The sequence below is a fragment of the Mycetomoellerius zeteki genome, unplaced genomic scaffold, assembly GCF_001594055.1.
Source record: "Mycetomoellerius zeteki isolate Tzet28-1 unplaced genomic scaffold, Tzet1.0 scaffold155, whole genome shotgun sequence".
In the NCBI taxonomy this organism is placed as follows: domain Eukaryota; kingdom Metazoa; phylum Arthropoda; class Insecta; order Hymenoptera; family Formicidae; genus Mycetomoellerius; species Mycetomoellerius zeteki.
The window spans coordinates 228,626-238,227 of NW_017256500.1; positions in this window are offsets into that span (position 1 = coordinate 228,626).

A 9,602-nucleotide genomic window follows, 5' to 3' on the forward strand; every position below is an offset into this window, starting at 1 on the left:
AATAATGTCTGTATAGCGAGAATTATTATATTATATGGAAAATATATTATACTGAATTTAACGTGTTCTGCGTTCTTCTTTCGGAGCCATCACGCCGAATGCTTTCTTTCATGGAAATCTCGATTGATCATTATTAACGAATTCTATTTATTTTTTTTATTTATTTTTATTGATGTTAATATATAATAATACTTTGTTTCAGTCTAAAGTTTTACGAATCTTTTCTGAAATCTAAAATCTCAACGTGTCTCACATTTCTTAACGAATTTTTCTACAATTAAAATCTCAACATCTCGAATTTCTTTTTCCTACAAATTCTACAAAAGTGTAACAAGAGCTTTTATATATGTATGTGATTTAGTTTTTCGCGTTAAAATAACACTACATTACACGTTTAAATATGTAAATTCATTTTTGTATGCAGTTATTTTTACATGAAAAATTAAATCACATATATATGTATAATACAGTTTCTCAATTATATACTTGGATTTGCAATATAATATTAGATTTTTATCTTTTCTAATTAAATTACAATTATATGATAGATTTAGCGAGTGACTTATCATGTATGAAGAAATAATAAAAAAGGCAATTGGATTAGTTCACGCGAGAAAAATTCAGTGTTTTGTTCCGACGTTCCGACGAAGGGACGTTCCGGCCGTTGGAGTCGAGATCGCTGTCACGAAAGCGCCGACCCTTTTCGTTTAACGTTCAATTTGCAACTTCGCATAATGTAAAATGACTAGATTGGCGTTTAGAAGAACTGCCCGAGGCTCCCAGGACATTTTCACGCGATGATGCATATTGTAACGTCCGCGATTAAGTGAATGAGCGCTTGGTGCACTCATTTTGCGACTATTAGGATAAAATTGTACTCATCAAACTATTTTGCGTAACTCGCATTTTATTCAAGAAGCTCAGATTCGAAAGTGAAAGTTACATACACATTCTTGAAAACCGAGGTTAAACACATGATCGTCGTTCCAAAATAATTTCGAACTTCTCGTGTGTGTGTGTGTGAGCGGTAAGTGGTTTTTACTAATCTATCTTTTTCTTTTAAACTCCGCCAAGCATAATAATTAAATAATTTTCAAGTCTTTTTTGAATAAAACATTAAATTATCATCCGATCCATTATTACAGAGTTTATCTTTCTTATTCTTTCATATCATCTGAACTCATCAATTAACGTGATTAATTAGTCGAGTCAGTAACTTTTCACACACTTTTTCTGCAGATCTTTTTGGTGATAGCAAAACTCAAAACAGTCATTACTCGAAATATTTCTTAATAACAGCTAATTTCATTAATGACATGATGATGATTTTGCGCCACGAAGTAGAAACTTCGAAGCAATTAAAGCTTTACTTTCTACGGCATTACGTATATTTCTGCCAGGCCTCGGTGAGTTTCGCGTATCGTTTTGCTACATCGTTATTCTCGCTTTACAATTTCCGTCGAGCATAAATACGGCAGAGTTTATAACTAGAGAGGATAAACGAAATTTTCAGAATACGTATACGCGCTTAATAACTTCAAAATTTAATTATTGAACTATATTATAAACGTAATATTAAAGTTAATTAGTCTGAATAATGTGAGATGTAAACAATTTCGAATTTTTAGATATTTAGTAATACTTCGAACATTAGTGATACTTTTGAATTTGAAAACATTATTAAAAATATATTATTACGAAATGAATTATAAATCTCGAAATATCCGAATAAACTTTCTAACATATACTTGTCTAAAATATCACGATTCTGCATGAAATACCAATCACAAAAGAGAAAGAGGATATTTTCGCGTATTCATTTCCGGAATTACATCCCAATGACAAATTTTACGGAAGAACGAGAATCCAACGTATATGGCGTCATTACGCGAGTTACTATAGCCCTTCTTTCCGCGCGTGTCCCATTAAGCCGAAATTTCGGCGCGGTTCAGAAACGTCGTCGTCGAAGGCGAAACCCGGCGAGCGTGACAGTGTGCACGGAGCTTAATCGCGTTTGCTTATTTCCGCCGTTGGCCGGTGCAATTATGTTGTGGAGAACGCGCGCGCACGCTCTCGCACTCTCGCTTCCCTGCATAAGGGCTTATTTTATTCCTATTAGGGTAAAACGGGTAGCAGGGACGGACGGGACGCACACTACCGTGTACCCACAATTACGTGAAATTAATTTGGGCCCCATTAGCGGTCGGCCGCGCGACTACCGGGGCACTAACGATTTTCCCCAGCGACGGACACGGTCGAATGAGACGGTGCCTCTCGTGTCGCAAACACTATTGTACATATTCGAGAGCACGTATATGTTGCGTATACGCAGCACTTTTTTACGCCACGACAGTGTTATACCGCGAGATGTGAGATCCGCGGAACGAGGAACATATGGAAATTCTTAATCGCTCGTCAGCATCGTTAAGTTACGATATCCACCGCGATACTAATGTTACTGCTACTTACGCAGCTCGTCGCCGCAATCATGAACGCCGAGGTGTGCAATTATTTTCTTTAAGAGGCCATAAATTATAGTTAACCGAGTATAAGCTGTACTTGTTGCTTTTTGATTAATGCAAATTTATCCGTGTACGCTGCAAAAATTATCCATCCCTTAACATATTCTTTTCACCATGAATCACGAGCTGCGCTATTGTGAACAAAGCTCATGATAAATTAAGTCATAATTAAATCAAAAGCCAATTATAATTTGATAAACGTTCTCCTTTTAAATTCATTACGGAAAGAGTCAAGTGATTAACATAAAAGTTAATAAGGTTATATTATATTAAGGATAAGTACGACCGTGTAAATGCTATACATAAATATAAAGAACGCCAATAATCGGTCAAAGTTAGATGTTATGAATATAATACATATTCCTAATTTTTAAATTTAATTATCTCAGATGTGACTGTGCGCCGAAACGTTCGGACATTAACCACAATCGATCTGAGATATTAATAATATAAATATGATAAGGCGCCGAAAACATTCGGACATTTCTATATATGAAATAATCCCCCCTAAATTTATATTATATTGTGAGTGGGCACGCAGCGTATCGTTAAAATAGTTAACCTTCGCCACGTAAGAATTTTTATAAATATTTCGATATAATCGCGATTTTGCATTGGGGATTTATATCCTGTAATAAACTCCGGAAACGAGAAGATCCTAATGTAGTTGCCATTTATCACCAAGAAAGGTACGTAATAATAAGAATTAGCGTCATTTTATCACGAGATTTTTTGTTACTTGAATTTTATTCGAGACAGCTGTACTTAGACGGATGACACTAAGTGCAAAATTACAGCAATATTCCCCCGATATATAACGTCGCAAATGAGGGTGACTTTCCACGGCAATCGGCGCACTTTGTATAATTGTAGGTTGCACCAACCAGCGGATGCGCTTATTAGCTGAAAGCGGTAGGAAATCACAGTTTTATTATTCTCCTTCTTTTCGCAAGTGTCCGTTAAGGTTCCACGCGGCTCGCTTCCCGAAGGTGACGGCCTGATGGAAACCAAAGAAGAAAGGAAGAAGGGCCCGGCGTGAGAGGATGTGGTTAACCCCACGGTCAAATCGAGCTTTTGCCGGGTTTCTGCATCCTGAAACGCGGCGACAAAAGAGAATCGCCGGAACAGAAGTACGTGGCATCTCGTCCAAGTCATCATGTTGTTCCTTCTTCAATTCCCGCATCGCTTTGTGATTTTGTTTCTTTGACCATTCGATGATGCATCGTTTAAGTTACAAATATAAGCAAGACAAATCGATAAAAAGACGTTTTGGTTGACAAACTTTTCTGCTTTAATCTTTAAGATCTTTATGCCATTTAAATAATCATAATAAAAGAATTTTATGCATACACTAATCAATTTTGTACGCTATTTAAGTACATTGAAGAACTGTTTATTTGTCTCTTTTAAAAATAATTTAAATAAGTGAGAAAATAAAAACGAGAGAACGAGAAAGAAATGATTTTGTTTCTTCGACCATTCGATGCGTCGTTTAAAATTACAAGTATAAGCAAGAAAAATTAACAAAAGGGGTGTTGGAAGACTAAAACTTAATTTTAAGATTTTTATGTTTAAAATCGTAATAAAAACAATTTATTCGTTTGTAAATGCAATTTTGCACGCTATTGAAGAACTGCTTATTTATTTTTTGCCTCTTTTAAAAATTAAAATGAATGAGAAAATAAACGTGTGAGAACGAAGAAGAAGTTGTTCAAAAGAGTTGAATAAAATTTTCGAACGTAAGTTTCTACAAGAGTGAGCAATTATTTTACGAAATATGTTTCGAAAACTGGATGGAATCTTATTTTAACACGAGAGAAAGTTCCGTGAAAATGTCCATTATCGCTTTCATAATGAAGAAATTAACGATGTTAACAGCGTCGATAAACGATTGTATCACATGCCTATAAATTACACCGGCGGACGAATATTGTAACGCGCTAAATAATTCGTGCACGAATAAATATGATCGATCGGATCGAGTGTTCGCGCGCATCGATCATCAGCACGACCACACGCGATCCCAATTACGCAGACGCCTGCTTAATATTAAAAGCCGGCTGTTCGCTCGAAAAATGGCCGCGGGTCCTCGGGCATGATTATCACGCTGTTTGATAAAATGCAAACGAGCTGGGGCGGTCGCGTTCGCCGGCAAATAAAGTTATTTCGTAGATATACGCGGGTCGCGGGCAGAAAAGCGGCCGCGGAAGACGCGCGCAGCGGGACGCGCGAAGCGAGGAAACGACGTGAAGGCAACGAGGAAGAAAAAGGAGGATCAGGATGAGCAAGAACGTATAATGTGTCGAAAAGGCACCTGCCTCTTTCGAGCTTGTTATCTTCCCATCGAGCGGTCGCAAGAAAAGCAGCTAGACTCGAGTTAACCGATCTTATCTCGCGCCGAGACCAGCGAACCACTTATATCGTTAATTGCTCCCACTTCCGGTCTACCGCACCTCGCCTCGTCTCGCCTCACCTCACCTCACCTCACCTCACCTCACCTCTCTTCACCGCCGTAACCATCCGGTGAGTAACGTGTGCGTGTAAAGAGTACGCATTATGCTCCGGGACGACTTTCGCGAGCGCGCGGTAGTTTTATGCCCTTTTAAGCGATCTCTCGCCTAAGTGGACGCCCAGGAAGAGCAAACATCAGTGTTTAAACGGTCGACGTCAGTCATTGTACTTCATTTAGGGGCAAATGTGATGTTTTTTAATTTAGCGCGAAGACGGAAGCGTGAAAATTGCCCCCTAACTGACTAATGATGGCATCTCGCGGTTATGGTTTTGTATTGAAATATCCCCGGGTTGCAACGTCGACGCGAAGAACAAAAATTTAGCTTGGTGTGTTGCATAGATAATTAGGCAGGTTGAAATATTATTTACATTAACAATGTAATCTTGCAGTATTATATTATTAATACCATTATGCAGCGGATTACGCGTAATAACGTAATTATGGCTAATTATACAATATCGTACCGCTGACATAAATTTTGTAGATGACATGTGACAGAATATAAAATGAATTTTATGAATGACAAGTGGCAATAACATGCATATCATACATCATAATTACGCGTATACTCTTTTAAACGCTAAATTATTATTCACCCAATCAACACGACACGCGAAATCATAGGATAAAATAATAGCACGTCGCATTACGCGGCAAGGAAATCGCTAATTTCACTGACGCAACCTTAGACGTCAGAACAAGAAATAAAATCCAATCTAATTATCATTCAGTTATTCTAAATAATTTTTTTATGCTTCCTGTACGTCCATGTCAAAGAAAAGAGAGAAAATGAAATAACACGCGTTTGTAACAGCGTTTTGATCCGTACAAATAACACCCTTATTATTCAAATAAATTTAGAATTAAATTATGTTTTCTTATATAATGTTCTAAAAATTTATAAGCAATGTAACATTAAGATATTTTCTAAAATTCTAATTTAAAGTTTAAAAAGTTTATTCGCATAATAGCATCGAATGTAAAAGAATGGTATATTTTCCACATATGTTCCATCATATTGAAAGCATTACAGTATATTTCATTTCAGAGTATTACAGTAATTGCACATATGACGACTGCACGTGTTCCGCTATGCATAAACGCAAGTCGTGCATTAAAATTGCGTGTTAGAGGCATTCCTCGAGTTACGACTGTTACGAGGTACTGCGTTCCTTTTTTTTACCCGTAGGTAGAAAGAAGGAAAGCGAGAAAGATTTGTCGAAGAAGATTAAGACGAAACCAGTCCGTCGACTCGTGAAGCAAGAAAGTGAACGTGGAAAAGAAGAGAGGAGAGATGAGGAGTAGCTCGGTTTCACGAGCATAATCGCGCTCACGGTGCAAACACGCAAACGTGAGCGTATAGTCCTCGTTCGATGAAATTTGTTTGCTATTTTTTATTTAAATAATAAAGCGATTGTCACGAGTGATAGTCTCTCGTGGAAGAGACTGGATAGAGTGTCGCACACGTTTTCATTTTTCTTGTTATATCAAATGTTACTTTTCTCTTCTACACACTGAGAGAAAAAGATTACAATTAATATAATTTAACTATAATTTATAGTAATTTTCGACGCTATTTATTTTTTGGCCGAATATAAATATAATTATTATTACTAATATTATAGCAATAATAATTATAGAAATGAAGTTAACCATCATTATTTTACCATGTAATTATATACATAAATACTAAACATTTTCCTCTCAGTGTTTTCAGCATTCCTTCACGTTATATTTATCTCTGTATTTATTTTATTATCGCGATTGGCGAATCTTTGATTGGCATTTTACATAGTAAATAATTAACGTAATTATTTTCTTCTTTGCAGTTAATTGTTTAAAATTATCGCGACATCTTTCAGAGATAACTTCCCCTGTATCGTTTCTCACGCAACACGTCTCGTTAAAAAGTTATACAGTTTTGTCGCGTGTATATATGTGACAGGCTGACTGGCCGCAGGCCAAGAGTTTTGCGGACAAGCATTAAAATGACATCATTCGTAATTTGTTATTAATCGACCATCTTACTTGACGCATCAATTATGGGGGGGGGGAGGAGGGGACATTACGCAGGTGCGTTAACGAGGCCGATATAATCGGCGGTACTCCGTCATTATCGAGTATCGTATTATCGATGCTCGTCAATGTGCCACACGAGCGAGATTTGTCGCTCGCATGGTTGCCCTCACGGCGACAAATCATCATCGACGTGGCTGGACCGTTTCAATATGACCGCGTTAATGGCATCATTTTAACGAGCGCGCTTCTGGCCCGTAAAACTTACATCGATCAATTGCTCGGTACATGCATCCGCTCTCACATCAGCAAGATATCTTTAAATGAAAGTTATAGGACCCACATGTAAAGTGAGCGCTTTATGGCTAATAATTTTAACAATCTTTGATTTACAACCTCGCGATTCACATTGTGACTTGCGACCGAATCGATTCTGCTCTTTCGACTAATTTATCGCCGACTTTCAGAACAACTTGTTCCAATTACGGACGAAGTTTTAAATCACCGACGCAATATATTGACCCATGGAATAATTAATAAAAATGAATTTGACTTCTAAAGAATAAAATGTAATGAAAAAATCTATTTTGCTATAACGTATTATTTTAAGATTTAAAATTGTGTTTTTTTACACTTAAAAAGTAATAAGATTTCGTACTTAGTTAATTTTTAAATTGATGTTTCTTGTTTTATAATATTTGAATACCGAAATATAATCGGAGACATGCAAAAAATTAAATAGTAGTAATATAGCCGGTAAGCGATTCGATTAATCATTTAAATTTATATTTGTAGTCTTTATATGACTCATATTTACAACCTTTATATGATTCTGTATTAAAAAAAGCGTATCAAATGAGAAATGTAAAGTGAAGTTTTATTTCTCGAAACGCTACCAGAGTAATGATCACTTGATTAGAAATTAATTGACAATGTATTTAGTTGATTGTAAAAAGAGAATTAACTACTCTCGCGTAACTTAACGTAATTAAAGTATTGTACGATTGTGTGAAATACTCCACAATATTGTGAGAAAATAATTATCGGATCTTATATATTATACATATTATTGTATGACCTTATGTTATATTAATAAAATATTTTAGTTGTATTTATGAAATGAAAAAAATGTTGAAATGACTTTCTTATATCAGCTTATATAATATTTAATCTTGGAAATAAATGAGACTAAATGTAGATTTTAAATTTTATTAAAAAAATATTTGAAAAGAGGAAAAAATAAATTAACATATTAGATTAAGATCAACAATTTTTCCCTGCTACATACTGTAAATAATTAATTTTGTTTCATAAAAAGTATGTAACGTTTCTTTTTAATTTTCATTACCCATGAGACATTAATATGAAGAAATTATAAATTTATTTATAAAAAATTTTATATTCTAAAAATATCAATACTTATTATATCATCCTTTACTTATTATTTTACTTCTTTCTTTTTTTGTTATTTGCAATTATCTGTGTAAACGCAAAAATTGAATTCATTATAATTTATTTGATCTAAAAATTCCTAAAAAATTGAATTCCTATAAAATTATTAATAGCTGTATTGTGTCCGTATGTGATGTTTTTGGTTTTCCAAAAAATTTGAATTATACTTGACACAATTCGTATAATATTAAATAAATTGAACGGTTATTCTAATTCCAAGATTAAATATTTAATTAGAACAGGTGGGCAGATTAGTATGATCTACTCACCTGTTCTAATTAAGATAATAGATCTTTGAGTTCAATCTTTGATGATTTATCTTTGAGATAAAAATATTTGAAATAATAAATCTTTGATGATTTATCTTAGTATTAATACTTTTTAAATTTGCTACATGTACATTTTCTATAAAAAATTTTTATGTAGATCAATTATCTTATTAAAGTAGAAAATGATATGTACCTGTATATCACTCACCAATACGATGCGCAGCAACGGAGTTATAACGTCGAAAAAACTACGTTGAACTATAAAACAGAAATATATATAAATTATAGCAATAGGTACCAAAAATAATTAATATATAAAAAAAAAGTTGTTGCCTGTATATGAAATGATTAATTCTGTAGATAAAAAATAAAGTAAAAATAATATAAAATATTCACCTTATGGTTGCTCCGCCGGCGCTTGATGCCTCCCAGGCCTCCTCCTCCTCTCCGATTCCTTCATTGCACTTGTCATTCACACCAACATAACATTCACGAAACATGGATAATTACGATCGCGCATATTAATCATTAAAATAGAATAATCATATGGCATTCCCGACATTAATCACACGCATGACGCAAATTTTACTATTATACAGGGTGTTTCCAAATTAAATGGCAAAACTTCGGGAGCGTGTAGAGGAGTAAAAAACTAAGAAAAAAAGTCCTATAGACATATGCTCCTTTTTGCTTTGTTTCGCAGGAAATCACGAAAAAAGAAAAAAATATATTTAATTTATTATTTTAATTATTTTATTTATAAACTTTTTAATGAAGATTTTGTTCGAAATGTGCACCTCTTGCAGCAATACAAGCATTGCATCTGTCAAA